The following is a 17,975-nucleotide window of genomic DNA, read 5'->3' as shown; positions in this document are numbered from 1 at the left end:
ACGATCATTTTAAAGACCAATATTCAATTTAATGTTGGTAAACGTCTTTCAGAACCCGGGTCTTGCCCCAGGGAACATGTATCAATCGAAAAAAATATTTTAAAAACGGACGTTTTTGCGGAGCAGCGATTTTAATGATGTTTAAAGTGAAAAAAAAATGAAAAATTCCTTCAAATATCACACCTGCTGTGTGTCTCTAGTAGTGGCACATGTTTAGAAATGTCCCTGCACAACATTAAATTATTATAAGAACAAAGTAATTTAATACTGGTTGCGCACGTGCTGTGTGGGAACAATATCTCGATTATTTTAGGGGTGGTGGGGGGTGGCATTATCTTTTTGGGAAAGCAAAATTGTAGAAAAAAGGGCACCCCTCAAACATACTGTAATTGTAGCGCAACAAAGAGCCACGTGCAAAGTATTGCATCAAAAATTGTTATTAGACGCCCCTGTTACACAGGGGCACAAAAATTAGGCCTTAGGCCACGTGCAAAGTATTGCATCAAAAATTGTTATTAGACGCCCCTGTTACACAGGGGCACAAAAATTAGGCCTTAGGCCACGTGCAAAGTATTGCATCAAAAATTGTTATTAGACGCCCCTGTTACACAGGGGCACAAAAATTAGGCCTTAGGCCACGTGCAAAGTATTGCATCAAAAATTGTTATTAGACGCCCCTGTTACACAGGGGCACAAAAATTAGGCCTTAGGCCACGTGCAAAGTATTGCATCAAAAATTGTTATTAGACGCCCCTGTTACACAGGGGCACAAAAATTAGGCCTTAGGCCACGTGCAAAGTATTGCATCAAAAATTGTTATTAGACGCCCCTGTTACACAGGGGCACAAAAATTAGGCCTTAGGCCACGTGCAAAGTATTGCATCAAAAATTGTTATTAGACGCCCCTGTTACACAGGGGCACAAAAATTAGGCCTTAGGCCACGTGCAAAGTATTGCATCAAAAATTGTTATTAGGCGCCCCTGTTAAACAGGGGCAGAAAAATTAGGCCTTAGGCACTGGTGGCGGAGCACAGAAAAACAAAATTTCTTACTAGCTAACAGCATGAAAAGTGAGGAGGAGAAGGATATTCCATCAGCAGCACAACAGGACAGTCACTCAGCATCAGCAGTCTCAAAGGGATCTGATATTTCAACACAAAATTCTTATTCAGTAACATCAGCATCAGGTGCTTGGTAGCCGGTGTTGATCCAAGCCTGATTCATTTTGATGAAGGTCAGTCGATCAACAGAGTCGGTGGAGAGGCGTACCCTGTGATCGGTCACAAAGCCTCCAGCAGCACTGAATGTACGTTCTGAAAGAACACTGGATGCAGGGCAAGCCAGTAGCTCAATTGCGTACTGTGCAAGCTCTGGCCAGTGATCCATCCTCAAGACCCAGTAAGCCAAAGGATTTTCCGTGGGGAAGGTGTCCAAGTCGGATCTTGCCGCTAGGTATTCCCGGACCATGTAAACCAGACGCTGGCGATGGTTGCTGGAACCGGTCAGACCTTGGGGCTGCGGACTAAAAAATTGTCTGAACGCATCGGTCAGACGGCCACCTTCTCCACCGCTCCTTCTCTGACTCACCGAAGCCTCAGCAAGACGTTGTCCAGGGCCAGGTTTTGGTAATCCCCCCGGTTCTGGGAACGCATTGCACAGACCCTTCTGCAAGGCCTCCCGCAGTAGTTTCATCTTCTGCTCCCTCTGCGATGGCAACATAAGATCCGTTACCTTACTCTTGTAACGTGGATCAAGGAGAGTTGCCAGCCAGTAATGATCCCTCTCCTTGATAGCACGTACACGAGGATCCTTACGCAGGCTTTGCAGAATCAGGGAGGCCATGCAGCGTAGGTTTGCAGAGGCATTTGGGGCACAGTCCTCTGGGTCACTGAGGACGACAGGATCCTCAGCCACCTCATCCCAGCCACGTAAAAGTCCACGTGTTCCTTGGGACTGTAAATGATCCCTTGAAGACTGCTGCTGTTGATGCTGAGTGCTAGGCTCCACCTCCATGCTGCTGATACAATCCTCCTCCTCCTCCTCTTCCTCATCCTCCTCCTCCTCTTCCTGTGTTCCAGGTGGGCAAGCAGGAACAGTGTCTGGATAAAGGGGGCCTTGAGAGGTAAGGAAATCCTCCTCTTCCTCCCTCTGTTCTGCCTCAAGGGCCCTGTCCATTATTCCACGTAGGGTGTGCTCCAACATGTGAATAAGCGGGACAGTCTCACTGATGCATGCACTGTCACTGCTCACCATCCTCGTGGCCTCCTCAAATGGTGACAGGACAGTGCATGCATCCCTGATCAAGGCCCACTGGCGTGGTGAAAAAAACCCAAGCTCCCCTGAGCCAGTTCTGCTGCCATATTGGCACAGGTACTCATTGATGGCCCTCTGCTGCGTGTGCAGCCGCTGCAGCATGGCCAACGTAGAGTTCCATCTGGTGGGCATGTCACAGATTAGGCGGTTCTTGGGCAGGTTGTATTCCCTCTGGAGGTCTGTCAGCCGAGCAGTGGCATTATATGACCTCCGGAAATGCACACAGACTTTCCTGGCCTGCCTCAGGACATCCTGTAAGCCAGGGTACCTGCCCAAGAACCGCTGCACCACCAAATTGAGAACATGCGCAAAACAGGGCACATGGGTGAGTTTTCCACGTCGCAGGGCAGAGAGGAGGTTGGTGCCATTATCGCTGACCACCATTCCAGGCTTCAGCTGGCGTGGCGTCAACCACCTCTGAGCCTGCCCCTGCAGAGCTGAAAGAACCTCTTCCCCAGTGTGGCTCCTGTCTCCCAAGCACACCAGCTCTAGGACCGCATGGCATCTCTTGGCCTGCATTCCTGCGTAGCCCGTCGTACGCCTACGGAGCACGGCTGGTTCTGAGCCAACATCACCACAGGAAGAGGCCACAGAGGAAGAAGAAGAGGAGGGGGTGGAGGAGAGAGGTGTGTCACAAGCAGTTGTAGTGTTTTGGAGGCGTGGTGGTGGAACAACCTCCAAAACTACTGTGCCTTGACCTGCGTCCTTCCCAGCTGCCAGCAGAGTCACCCAATGGGCCGTAAAAGACAGGTAACGTCCCTGTCCATGCCTGCTGGACCATGAGTCAGCGGTAAGATGCACCTTACCACTGACCGCCCTGTCCAGCGAGGTATGGACATTGCCTTCCACATGCCGGTAGAGAGCCGGAATCGCCTTCCGTGAAAAAAAGTGGCGTTTGGGTACTTGCCACTGAGGTACTGCACATTCCACAAACTCACGGAAGGGGGCAGAATCTACCAACTGAAAAGGTAGCAGTTGAAGTGCTAGCAATTTTGCTAAGCTAGCATTCAACCGCTGGGCATGTGGATGGCTGGGAGCGTACTTCTTTCGGCGCTGCAGCAGCTGGGGCAGGGAAATTTGTCTGGTAATATCAGTAGATTGGCCCGGATGTACTACCACTACTACGTTGTGACACACCTATTTCTACACCTTCGGTGCAGGCTGCAGAGAGGACTAGGGGTCTAGTGGGGTTTGAGGTCACAGAAGGGCAAGGGGAGGACCGCTTTGGTCTTTGGTGTGGGTCTTTCTGGTATGCCTGCCAACGAGCTGCATGGCAGGTCGACATATGTCTGGACAAGCATGTGGTGCCCAAGCGGGTGATGTTTTGGCCACGCGAGATACGCTTGAGACATATGTTGCAAACAGCAAAGGTAGCATCTGATGGACAGGTTTCAAAAAAGGCCCACACCAAAGAACTTTTGCTGTACCGTTGAGACACAGCAGCGCCACGTAATGCAGTTGGTGTACTGCCCTTAAGCTGACCCCTGGAGGGCTTCCTGCCTCTTTGAAGATGTGCCTGTGCCTCGTCCTCTTCCTCCTCCTCCTCTCTCCTACCAGGCACCCAGGTAGAGTCAATGACCTCATCATCCCCTCCCTCCTCATCATCACTGGCGACAACCTGGCAGTATGCTCCAGCTGGGGGAACATCACTCCCAGATTGTTGTCCCTCTCGGCCACCCCCTCTCCCTGGGCTCACATCAATGCCTTCCTCTATCAGTGTTCCGTCATCGGAGTCTTCAAAACGCTGTGCATCTTCAGCTAGCATGTACCCAACACTGTGTTGAAACAGTTCGGGGGACTCCTCAGGAGGACACGGTGGGACTAGGGAAGGATTGTGTGATCCCATTGTGCAGAGGGTAGAGGACGCCTTGGCAGCTGCTTTGCCAGACAAACTATAATCAGTCTGTGTGAGAGAGGATGAGGAGGATGAGGACGGCTTGGTCATCCACTCAACTAATTTCTCAGCATGTTGAGGCTCAACACGGCCAGCTCCCGAAAAGAAGGACGAGCGGCCACGGCCACGTGCTGAAGAGGATGCACCACATCCATCACCAGCGTTACCTCTAGATGCAGAGCCTGCTTGCCCTCGTGACTCTCTGCCTCTCTTTGTCCTTCCAGCCATAGTTATGCGTTCAGGTGTTATGTAACAAAATAGTCGCTGTCACACCGACTGCGTTCAGATGGTATTAAACAGCAACCACACAGTAAGAGCGACTTGGCTCAAGTGTAAAGTAACAAAATAGTCGCTGTCACACCAACTGCGTTCAGATGGTATTAAACAGCAACCACACAGTAAGAGCGACTTGGCTCAAGTGTAAAGTAACAAAGTAGTCGCTGTCACACCGACTGCGTTCAGATGGTATTAAACAGCAACCACACAGTAAGAGCGACTTGGCTCAAGTGTAAAGTAACAAAATAGTCGCTGTCACACCGACTGCGTTCAGATGGTATTAAACAGCAACCACACAGTAAGAGCGACTTGGCTCAAGTGTGAAGTAACAAAATAGTCGCTGTCACACCAACTGCGTTCAGATGGTATTAAACAGCAACCACACAGTAAGAGCGACTTGGCTCAAGTGTAAAGTAACAAAATAGTCGCTGTCACACCGACTGCGTTCAGATGGTATTAAACAGCAACCACACAGTAAGAGCGACTTGGCTCAAGTGTAAAGTAACAAAATAGTCGCTGTCACACCAACTGCGTTCAGATGGTATTAAACAGCAACCACACAGTAAGAGCGACTTGGCTCAAGTGTAAAGTAACAAAATAGTCGCTGTCACACCGACTGCGTTCAGATGGTATTAAACAGAAATCACACAGTAAGAGCGACTTGGTTCAAGTGTAAAGTAACAAAATAGTCGCTGTCACACCAACTGCTTTCAGATGGTATTAAACAGCAACCACACAGTAAGAGCGACTTGGCTCAAGTGTAAAGTAACAAAATAGCCGCAGTGACACCAACTGCCTTTAGTTGCTATTAAACAGCACGCACGCAGTAATAGCGACTGCGGTCAAATGCGATTTAACAGCACGCACGCAGTGACACCAACTGCCTTTAGTTGCTATTAAACAGCACGCACGCAGTAATAGCGACTGCGGTCAAATGCGATTTAACAGCACGCACGCAGTGACACCAACTGCCTTTAGTTGCTATTAAACAGCACGCACGCAGTAATAGCGACTGCGGTCAAATGCGATTTAACAGCACGCACGCAGTGACACCAACTGCCTTTAGTTGCTATTAAACAGCACGCACGCAGTAATAGCGACTGCGGTCAAATGCGATTTAACAGCACGCACGCAGTGACACCAACTGCCTTTAGTTGCTATTAAACAGAACGCACGCAGTAATAGCGACTGCGGTCAAATGCGATTTAACAGCACGCACGCAGTGACACCAACTGCCTTTAGTTGCTATTAAACAGCACACACGCAGTAATAGCGACTGCGGTCAAATGCGATTTAACAGCACGCACGCAGTGACACCAACTGCCTTTAGTTGCTATTAAACAGCACGCACGCAGTAATAGCGACTGCGGTCAAATGCGATTTAACAGCACGCACGCAGTGACACCAACTGCCTTTAGTTGCTATTAACCACTTCCATACCAGGTACTTACGCAGCTTCCCGCCCAAGCCAATTTTCAGCTTTCAGCACTGTCGCACTTTGAATGGCAATTGCGCGGTCATGCTACACTGTACCCAAACAAAATTGGCGTCCTTTTTTCCCCACAAATAGAGCTTTCTTTTGGTGGTATTTGATCACCTCTGCGATTTTTTTTTTTGCGCAACAACTAAAAAAAGGCTGAAAATTTGGAAAAAAAATTACGTTTTTATTTTTTTCTGTTAATTTTTTTGTAAATAAGTTTTCTCTTTCAATTACGGGCACTGATATGGCGGCACTAATGGGCACCGATGAGATGGCACTGATGGACATCGATGAGGTAGTACTGACGGGCACAGATGAGGTGGCACTGATTGGCGGCGCTGGTATGCGACACTGATGGGCACACATAGGCGGCACTGATGGGCACACATAGGCGGCACTGATGGGCACACATAGGCGGCACTGATGGGCACACATAGGCGGCACTGATGGGCACACATAGGCGGCACTGATGGGCACTCATGGGCGGCACTGGGCACTCATAGGCGGCACAGATGGGCACTCATGGGCGGCACAGATGGGCACTCATGGGTGGCACAGATGGGCACTGCTAGGTGGGCACTGGGCATGGATGGGCACTGTGGGGTGGCACTGATGGACACTGGGGTGGCGCTGATGGACACTGGGGTGGCGCTGATGGACACTGGGGTGGCAGCACTGATTGTTGCCAGTCAGTGCCCATTTGTGGGCACTGACTGGCATCTTTTTTCTTTATGTTTTATTTTTTATTTTATTTTTAGACTTTTTTTTTTTTTTTTGCTTTTTTTTTTTTTTTTTCCCACCCTGGTGCTCCAGGGTGGGCATCCCTGGTGGTCCAGTGTGGCGATCCGAGGGGGGGCTGCGCTGATAAACAATCAGCGCTAACCCCCCCTGTCAGGAGAGCCGCCGATCGGCTATCCTCTACTCGCGTCTGTCAGACGCGAGTGAGGAAGAGCCATCGGCGGCTCTTCCTGTTTACATCGTGATCAGCCGTGGTTGGACACGGCTGATCACGTGGTAAAGAGTCTCCGCCGGAGGCTCTTTACCGAGATCGGAGATGCAGGGTGTCAGACTGACACCCCGCATCACCGATCGCCGCGATGCGCGCCCCCACGGGCGCGCGCGGCATGAAATCCTGCAGGACGTTCTAGAACGTCCTGTCAGGATTTCATAACCACTTCCCGGACGTAAATCGGCCATAGGCCGGGCGGGAAGTGGTTAAACAGCACGCACGCAGTAATAGCGACTGCGGTCAAATGCGATTTAACAGCACGCACGCAGTGACACCAACTGCCTTTAGTTGCTATTAAACAGCACGCACGCAGTAATAGCGACTGCGTTTCTGTGCAATTCAATAGCCCAGTTGCATTAACAGCGACTGCGCTTCTGTGCAAATAAATTGCACACGTGCAGTAACAGGTAATGCGTCTGTGTGTGCAATTAACTAGCACACGTTAAATAACACAGAATAATTATATTTAAAGTAAATCCCTAATGCAGGCAATACAACACGTTAGAGCGCTGCATGTAGAACAATCTCCTGCCTGATAGATAAACTAGCTGAGCTGTACAGTTTATAAATATATTGACAACGCCTAAGGATGTGAATATATTCTCTACAAACTGTACTTTTAACTATACTGACTACACTTCCTACTCTATCTATCTTTCTATCTATCTATCTATCTGGTTAAGACACTGTGTCTCTATCTCTCTATCTCTCTCTGTCTGACTGACTGATCTTCTCTAGAACCGCCAACACACTACACTAGGCAGCCGTGCAGGCTGCCTTTTATAGTGTGGGGCGTGTACTAATCCCCCTGAGCCATAATTGGCCAAAGCCACCCTGGCTTTGGCCAATTATGGCTCTTCGTTTTTTGAGCGCTGTGATTGGCCAAGCATGCGGGACATACAGCATGCTTGGCCAATCATCAGCGCTCAACGCCCCAGTGAATTATGGGACGTTTTGCGTCACTCGAATTTGGCGCGAACGACCCGTTTTGTTCGAGTTTCGACGAACGATCGAACGGCCGATGTTCGAGTCGAACATACGTTCGAATCGAACGCGGAGCTCATCCCTAGTTGTCACTGGAATAGGTACCACCATTGGAAGGTCAAAACTGGACATAAAAAGGATTGAAATTTGGCCGGGGCGGCAGGGACTGGTTAAATTTTGATCCATGGTTTCTTGATATAATTATTAGGGCTGTGGAAATTAAAGATTAATTCCTCGATTAATCATAAATGTTTTTGATCGATCAAAATTCTTTTGATCGGTACTCTGTGATCTGAACGGGTCACCATATGCGGATTGGCACACCATGTGATCCACGCAGCTCCGCTGCTGCCTCGGCTGTAGAAAAGGCCGTGGCTTCAGCCTAGCTCCTGGAGTGGCGGCCATCTTGATCCACCCGGCGGCGGCCTAGGTGAGCCTAGAGTGGCATGCTGACGTCTTCACCCGGCCTCAACTGCTCATGTTCGGCCGGCTTCTCTGGTAAGACTAAGCAAGCACTAATCTTCCTATACAGTGGGGGAGATGTGGACCATGTTACAGTGGGGGGATGTCTGTGGAATACAGTGTTGGAGATGCCTGCGGATATGACAGTGGGGGAGATGTCTGTGGATATTACAGTGGGGAGGTGTCTGTGGATATTACAGTGGGGGGAGATGTCTGTGGATATTACAGTGGGGGAGATGTCTGTGGATATTACAGTGTTGGAGATGCCTGCGGATATGACAGTGGGGGAGATGTCTGTGAATATTACAGTGGGGGAGATGTCTGTGGATATTACAGTGGGGGAGATGTCTGTGGATATTACAGTGGGGGGAGATGTCTGTGGATATTACAGTGGGGGTGTTTGTGGATATTACAGTGGGGGGAGATGTCTGTGGATATTACAGTGGGGGTGTTTGTGGATATTACAGTGGGGGGAGATGTCTGTGGATATTACAGTGGGGGAGATGTCTGTGGATATTACAGTGGGGGAGATGTCTGTGGATATTACAGTGGGGAGATGTCTGTGGATATTACAGTGGGGGAGATGTCTGTGGATATTACAGTGGGGAGATGTCTGTGGATATTACAGTGGGGGAGATGTCTGTGGATATTACAGTGGGGGGTGATTGTGGATATTACAGTGGGGGAGATGTCTGCGGATATTACAGTTGGGGGTAATTGTGGATATTACAGTGGGGGAGATGTCTGTGGATATTACAGTGGGGGAGATGTCTGTGGATATTACAGTGGGGGAGATGTCTGTGGATATTACAGTGGGGAGATGTCTGTGGATATTACAGTGGGGGAGATGTCTGTGGATATTACAGTGGGGGAGATGTCTGTGGATATTACAGTGGGGGAGATGTCTGTGGATATTACAGTGGGGGAGATGTCTGTGGATATTACAGTGGGGAGATGTCTGTGGATATTACAGTGGGGAGATGTCTGTGGATATTACAGTGGGGGAGATGTCTGTGGATATTACAGTGGGAACTATATATGGTGGTGATCCGAAAAATGTATGTGTATGATAATTAATTGAAATTAGTCGATTAATCGATTAAAAAAAAAATGATTAATCAAACACAAAATTTTTAATCAGTAACAGCTCTAATAATTATTTAAAAATGGTGATGCAACATTTTTTTGTTACAGCAGGAGATTCAACCCCTGTCAGATTATTTTTTGGGGTCTACATCCCATTTAGGATATTATACTTACTTCTTGGCCGGCAGACACAACATGATAGGAAATATCTACAAAATTAAAGGAGTTCCCATCTTAGATAATTGTCAGTGGAACAGATGTCCCCATTGGAAGATAACAGCTGGCTATGGAAGGATCGAAATTCCTCTGGTCCAGCAGGGATCGGTCAAATTTTGATCTATGTGTGGAAGCTCAAACGGGAATGTTAAACATTTTCTCTTGATCAGCTCCTGATTAGTGCATTCTGACAGCAGAGGAGTCCCACTGCCAGAATACAATGTATCATTGGGGAGGATTCCTTCCTCCACCTCGTTTATGAGAATCAAGGAATCCATTTAAACAAAAGGTCCATCTATGGCCAGAGGCCAGCTTTACCCTCACCTCTTGTACTGGTGACAACTGTAAAATATGGGATTTCACATCGTTTTGGCTAGGTTCACACTAGCCAATGCTCTGAACAGTGATCCGTAGTGAAGAGGTCAGCTAAATGGATGCTGTCAGGTGTTTAGGAGGCCCCAGGATGGCCTGTTTTTGCTTTTTTTTTAATAATGGGCTACATTGCAACCACTAGCCAACCGTTTGACACAGGGTTGTGGTCCCATTGACTTGAATCATCAAATTTGACAGGCAGCACCGGCAGTCAATTTAACATTTTGCGTTACATTTTCCACAGTTGTTACATAGTTACATAGTAGGTGAGGTTGAAAAAAAGACACAAGTCCATCAAGTCCAACCTGTGTGTGTGCTTTTATGTCAGTATTACCTTGTATATCCCTTTATGTTGTGGTCATTCAGGTGCTAATCTAATAGTTTTTTTTTAATTATCGATGCTCCCCACTGAGACCACCGCCTGTGGAAAAGAATTCCACATCCTTACCACTCTTACAGTAAAGAACCTTCTACGTAGTTTAAGGTTAAACCGCCTTCTCTTCTAATTTTAGTGAATGGCCATGTGTCATTTTAAATTCCCTTTCGCAGAAAAAAGTTTTATCCCTATTGTGGGGTCACCAGTACGGTATTTGTGCATTGAAATCATATCCCCTCTCAAGCGTCTCTTCTCCAGAGAGAATAAGTTCAGTGCTCGTAACCTTTCCTCATAACATAACTAATATAACCAATTCCCTTTATTAGTTTTGTTGCCCTTCTCTGGACTCCCTCCAGTTCCAGTACATCCTTCCTGAGGACTGGTGACCAGAACTGGACGACATACTGTAGGTGCGGCCAGACCAGAGTCTTGTAGAGCGGGAGAATTATCGTTTTATCTCTGGAGTTAATCCCCTTTTTAATGCATGCCAATATTCTGCTTGCTTTGTTAGCAGCAGCTTGGAATTGCATGCCATTGCTCAGCCTATCATCTACAAGGACCCCCAGGTCCTTTTCCATCCTAGATTCCCCCAGAGATTCTCCCCCCAGTGAGTAGATTGTAACGCAAAACATGTTAACCACTTAACGCCCGCCGCACGCCTATTTACGTCCACAGAATGGCACGTACAGGCAGATAGGCGTATATATATGTCCCTGCCTTCTAGCGGGTCAGGGGTCCGATCGGGACCCCCTCCGCTGCGTGCGGCGGGCGGCTTACCTCGGGGAGCGGTCCGGGACAACTGCGCGTTTATAGCCGCCCCGCCGCGATCGCTCCCCGGAGCTGAAGAACGGGGAGAGCCGTATGTAAACATGGCTTCCCCGTGCTTCACTGTGGCGGCTGCATCGATCGAGTGATCCCTTTTATAGGGAGACTCGATCGATGACGTCAGTCCTACAGCCACACCCCCCTACAGTTGTAAACACACACTAGGTGAACCCTAACTCCTACAGCGCCCCCTGTGGTTAACTCCCAAACTGCAACTGTCATTTTCACAATAAACAATGCAATTTAAATGCATTTTTTGCTGTGAAAATGACAATAATGGTCCCAAAAATGTGTCAAAATTGTCCGAAGTGTCCGCCATAATGTCGCAGTCATGAAAAAAATCGCTGATCGCCGCCAATAGTAGTAAAAAAAAAAAAATAATAAAAATGCAATAAAACTATCCCCTATTTTGTAAACGCTATAAATTTTGCGCAAACCAATCGATAAACACTTATTGCGATTTTTTTACCAAAAATAGGTAGAAGAATACGTATCGGCCTAAACTGAGGAAATATTTTTTTTTATATATATGTTTTTGGTTGATATTTATTATAGCAAAAAGTAAAAAATATTGAATTTTTTTCAAAATTGTCGCTCTATTTTTGTTTATAGCGCAAAAAATAAAAACCGCAGAGGTGATCAAATACCACCAAAAGAAAGCTCTATTTGTGGGGAAAAAAGGACGCCAATTTTGTTTGGGAGCCACATCGCACGACCGCGCAATTGTCTGTTAAAGCAACGCAGTGCCGAATCGCAAAACCTGGCCTGGGCATTTAGCAACAAAATGGTCCGGGGCTTAAGTGGTTAACAGCCTCCTTCGGCTGTCGATTAGCCTTTAAGTGGGTGGCTGGGAGTGCAGTAAAACAACAACTCAGCTACTTGACCGCCCATCACTCCCACCCCTGGCCGCCCATGTAAAAGAGGCCTTTCTGTTTAGGTGACGATAAGGAGGGTAAATCTACCCAGCATTGACACACAGCAAAACAATTTTGCAGTACATAATTAAATGTGATGCCTTTACAGCATTTACACCATTATATGATTGAAGCTTTAACAATTGTCATGCTTATGATGCTTGTGTGTCTAAAGCCTACATCCAAACACATATACATATATATAAAAAAAAGAAAGCGACACAATAACTTAAAACATATTTTTTTGTTATTGTCACCATGTTGCCGAACATATTTTTTCAGTCTTTGATGATCACAGCTTTTGTTAATTATTTCTTTGTGACGATAAACACCAGACACAACCGGCACGCTGAGTCCGGCAGCGCTGCGGAAAGAACAATTAGCAGCTGCTGTCCTTTTCACTCGCGCACCTGAGTCACCAAACGGCGACAATACTGAGCCGACTAAAATGCCAACCTCTGAAGAGATGTATAAATGTATTTATTTCTGTGCTAGTTAAATGGAACACATCTGACTCGCCGAGATGATAGACAGTAATAGCCGCAGCGAGGAAGAATCAAATGTACCTGTTAGACTTTTGATAAAGATGTATCCCAGAACTGCGCTCCGTATAAAATCAAAATGTGTTTCTGTACCTGCAGGACCTGAGCGGAAGAAATCCAAACCTCAAGGCATTGGATGTCTTTTTTTACAGGCTGTAGTTTATGAAATTAAAAAAATATATATTTCAGCAGTCAGGATCGTGGCTTAGACATGATTTGCCTTGCAGTATTGGGGTTCTAGAGTTCTATTCCCACCAGACCATTATGACTATGGTGGGTTTATACCCAACCCTGTTTTTTCCAAACGTTAAAAAAATAAACCCAAACTTTAGATATACAAGACAGTATTGGTTTGATTTATTTTATTAAAGGCAAATATAATGTGTACTTTGCAAGTGCAGCTGCTCCAGAATTTAGTAAATGAGGTAAAGCTTCACTTTGTAATGAATACCCAATCACGTGCAAGGCACAAAAAAAAAATGCATTTTTGTTGCTCATGATTGGATGTTTTAAGTCAACAGATCCTCCCCTCATTTTCTAAGCTCTGGTTCAACTGCACTTGCAAAATACACAGTCGATTTATCTTTAGTAAATCAACCCCAAATCCTTGCAGCTCTGTATTCATTTTACAAACATGAAAATATCTCAGGAAGATTTACCCACCTTCATGACCAGGACCTTTTTTGCGATACGACACTGCTTCACTTTAACCACTTCAGCCCCGGAAAGGTTTTGCCTCCCTAATGACCATGTCATTTTATGCGATACGGCACTGACAATTGTGTGGTTGTGTAACGCTGTACCCAAACAAAATTTGCATCCTTTTTTTTCCACTTTCTGATTCCCTTACTGAAGATGCCGGCGCCTCCACCCGGGGGTCGAGGGACAGGTTGGCTTCGGGTGAGGACATTGCGGGCGCCCTGGACAGGTAAGTTCCCTTATTTTAAAAGTCAGCAGCTGCAGTATTTGTAACTGTTGACTTTTAATTGTATTTTTTTTCGGCAGCCGGCGCCTCCACCCGGGGGTCGAGGGACAGGTTGGCTTCGGGTGAGGACATTGCGGGCGCCCTGGACAGGTAAGTTCCCTTATTTTAAAAGTCAGCAGCTGCAGTATTTGTAACTGTTGACTTTTAATTGTATTTTTTTTCGGCAGAACTCCATTTTAATGCTAATTCTAACGCTATACCTAATCAATGTGCTAACCTTAATCCCAAAGGTAACCATTATGCTAACACTAACTGAATACTAACACTGATACTAAAGATCACTATAATACTAACTAATCCCAACACTAACCCTAATTCTAAATATAAACATAATGCAATTCCTAATCCTAAAGATACCCATAATGCTACCCCTAATCATAAAGATAACCCTAATCCTAAAGATACCCATAATGCTACCCTTTATCCTAAAGATAACCCTAATCCTAAAGATACCCATAATGCTACCCTTTATCCTAAAGATACCCCTAATCCTAAAGATATCCATAATGCTACCCCTAATCCTACAAATAACTTTAATCCTAAAGATAACCATAATAGTACCCCCTAGTCTTAAAGGTAACCCAAATCCTAAAGATAACCATAATGCTGCCCCTAATCCTAAAGATAACCCTAATCCTAACGATAACCATAATGCTACCCTTTATCCTAAAGATAATCCTAACCCTAAAGATAACCATAATGCTACCCCTAATCCTAAAGAAACCCTTTACCCAAAACATAACCATAATGCTGCCCCTAATCTTAAGGATAACCATAATTCAAAAGATAACGATAATTCTGTCCATATTTAAGGATAACCCTAATCCAAAATATAACCATAATGCTTCCCATACACGCAAAGCTAACCATAATGCTACCCCTAATCTTAAAAATAACCCTAATGCTACTCCTAATCCTAAAGACAACCCTAGTCCTAAAGATAACCATAATGCTACCCTTAATCCTAAAGATAATCCTATTCCTAAAGATTACCATAATGCTGCCCCTAATCCTAAAGATAACCCTAACCCCTAACCCAAAACATAACCATAATACTGCCCCTAATCTTAAGGCTAACCCTAATACAAAAGATAACGACAATTCTGTCCCTAATCCTAAGGATAAACCTACTCCTAAAGCTAACCATAATGCTACCCCTAATCTTAAAAATAACCCTAATGCTACGCCTAATCCTAAAGATAACCGTAAGCCACAAGATAATGCTGCCCTTAAAGGGGGTTGTAAAGGTTTGTGTTTTTTCACCTTAATGCATCGTATGCATTAAGGTGAAAAAACACCTGGCCTGAGCCTGTTCGCCTGCTGTGCGCGTGTCTGGCGTCCTCTTCTCCACGGAGTCTGGCCATTGATTGGCTAGATTGAATAGATTGATAGCAGCGCACCCATTAGCTTGCGCTGCTGTCAATCACATCCAATATTGCGGCGCATCGGGGAGCGGGGCCAAGTGATACAGTCGGCAGCTATAGCCGGCGGCTGTATCACGGGAGCGTGCCCGCAAGCTAACACCCTTGGGAGAGAGCTTTCCATGAAGGGGGTTAGCTCTTGCAGGGAGGAGCCAAGACAGCCACCGAGGGACCTCAGAAGACGAAGATCGGTGCCACTCTATGCAAAACGGACTGCACAGTGGAGGTAAGTATAACATGTTTGTTATAAAAAAAAACGAAACCTTACAACCCCTTTAACCACTTCCCGACCGCCCACTGTATATGTACGTCCTCTTTTTAAAGATGGATATCTCGGTAACGGCAGCAGCTGCTGCCACAACCGAGGTATCCATGTTTTCAGTGGGCGGTCCGGTAAACGAGAACGCCGGTCTCCGCGGCCGCCGCTCTCCCGGCGGTCCCCCCTCCCGCCGCTCTCCCGCACCCTCCGCCGCTTACCGGAGCATTCGGTAGCGGCGGAGGAGATCGGGTGCTGCTGCCCAGTGTGAGGACTCGAGTGAGGGCAAGATGGCCCCCACCTGTCCTCATAGCTCTGCTGGGCGGAAGTGACGTCAAAACGTCAGTCCCGCCCAGCGTCTTAAAGAGACAATTTTTTTGTTGTAATTTTTTTAAATGACAAATTTTCCTTTTTTTTTTTCTTTCTTGCATTTAAGTCTAAATATGAGATCTGAGGTCTTTTTGACCCCAGATCTCATATTTAAGAAGACCTGTCATGCTTTTTTCTATTACAAGGGATGTTTACATTCCTTGTAATAGGAATAAAAGTGATACATTTTTTTTTTATTATTTCAGTGTAAAAAATTATAAAATCAATAATAATAAATAAGAAAACAAAAAAAAATTTTTTAAAGCGCCCCGTCCCGACGAGCTCGCGCGCAGAAGCGAACGCATACGCGAGTAGCGCCCGCATATGAAAACGGTGTTCAATCCACACAAGTGAGGTATCGCCGCGATCGTTAGAGCGAGAGCAATAATTATAGCCCTAGACCTACTCTGTAGCTCAAAAAATGCAACCTATATAATTTTCTAAACGTCGCCTATCAAGATTTGTATGGGTAAAAGTTTGACGCCATGCCACGAGCGGGCGCAATTTGTAAGCGTAACATTATCTTTCACAATATATAAAAAAATTGGGCCAAATTTATTGTTGTCTTATTTTTTAATTCAAAAAAGTGAATTTTTTTCAAAAAAAGTGCGCTTGTAAGACCGCTGCGCAAATACGGTGTGACAAAAAGTATTGCAATGACCGCCATTTTATTCTCTAGGGTGTTAGAAAAAATATATATATAATTTTTGGGGGTTTTAAGTAATTTTCTAGCAAAAAAAACTGTTTTAGTCTTGTAAACGCCGAATCTGAAAAACACCTTCTGTCCTTAAGTGGTTAATCCTAAAACAACCCTAGTCCTAAAGATAACCATATTGCTGTCCTTAATCCTAAAGATAATCCTAATTCTAAAAGATTATCATAACGCTACCCCTAATCCTAAAAAGAACTCCAGTCCGCAAGATAACCATAATGCTACCTCTAATCCTTATACAAACTCTACTCCTAAAGATAACCAAAATGCTACCCCTAATCCTAATGCTAACTTCAATCCTGGTGCTAACCATAATTCTAAAGATAATCACAAAGCTAACCCTCATCCTAATGCTAGCTAACCCTAGCCCTTTGTTATCAACAAAGCAATGTGATGACCTTGTCAGTGTTTACCGAAAATTATTTTGCTCATCCCTACCTTCCACCCAGATCTAATAGATGAATATTGGTAGTTGGGTTATAAAACCTGTACTGACGGGGACTGAAGTAAATTCTATTTTAGTGGCTTCTGGAGGATCAGATCATGCAAGTGTATTTATGCTTCTCTGGGAGTCTAGTGGTGAATCATAAACATTACTGGTCATGACTAGTGTTGCTCACGAATATTCGTATTGCGAATATTCGGCTCGAATATGGCATATTCGAGTATTCGCGATATATTTCGAATTTCGCGGTGAATATTCGCAATTCCGAATATTCGCATTTTTTCAATTTGATTTTTAAAACAGATCACATTCTATCGACGTCTAAAAGCATTGCTCGTATGATTAGAGACCCTGGGCAGAGTAGCTAAGCTGAGGCGATCCTTTTATGTTGCCAAATTGAAAAAAAAAATTGCGATTTTTCGCTATTGCGAATGCGAAAATTATTGCGAATTTTCGATAACTGTGGTAGGAGAACTCTGATTGTCTCTGATGCAAAAGGGGGGGCTTTGTGTATGTTTCTGTTATGAATATTTGTATGTTTGATATTATTTTTTTTTGTAAGAAGGAAAAAATTGCGCATACCTTAAAAAAAGGGGAGAATACAGCAGCAACTCAAAAATGTTATACAACATAATTTAATACAAGACAGAAAATGGAGTCGCTCTACAAGAATAAAAAATATGTCTAGTGACAAGACATGTGGGCAAATTATAAAATAAGCAAGCGCAAATAACTTGTGAAATACACAGTGAAACAAATATATAAAGAAATATAGTCCCAATAATAGAAAAATAATCTTTCATAAAAATGTCTTTGATATGTGAAGTGAAAAAAAGTCCAAAGCATGCAGCATGAACGTGTTCAATCTTCAAGGTGTTTGATTGACAAACGGCTGTGACAGATGGATAGAGTAAAGAATCACCACCAATGCAAAACACTTTTTATTTTCTATTGTAAAATATCACGAATATTCTGAGCCAATCAGAGTGCTCCTTCTGCATTTGCCGAATATTCGCAATTATTTTGTATTGTAAAATA

The 17,975-nt window shown here is 45.2% G+C and overlaps 1 protein-coding gene across 2 annotated transcripts in view; it reads right to left on the bottom strand.

The window, feature by feature from the left end:
• Nucleotides 1-17,975, bottom strand: part of CTNNA2 (catenin alpha 2) — an 832,954-nt gene that overhangs the window by 125,096 nt on the left and 689,883 nt on the right. The gene's annotated exons all lie outside the window — the stretch shown is intronic.

Source organism: Rana temporaria, chromosome 1 (assembly GCF_905171775.1).
Source record: "Rana temporaria chromosome 1, aRanTem1.1, whole genome shotgun sequence".
NCBI classification, from domain to species: Eukaryota; Metazoa; Chordata; class Amphibia; order Anura; family Ranidae; genus Rana; species Rana temporaria.
Note: the sequence above shows the minus strand (reverse complement) of the source record. Positions and strands in the feature narration are given on the sequence as shown.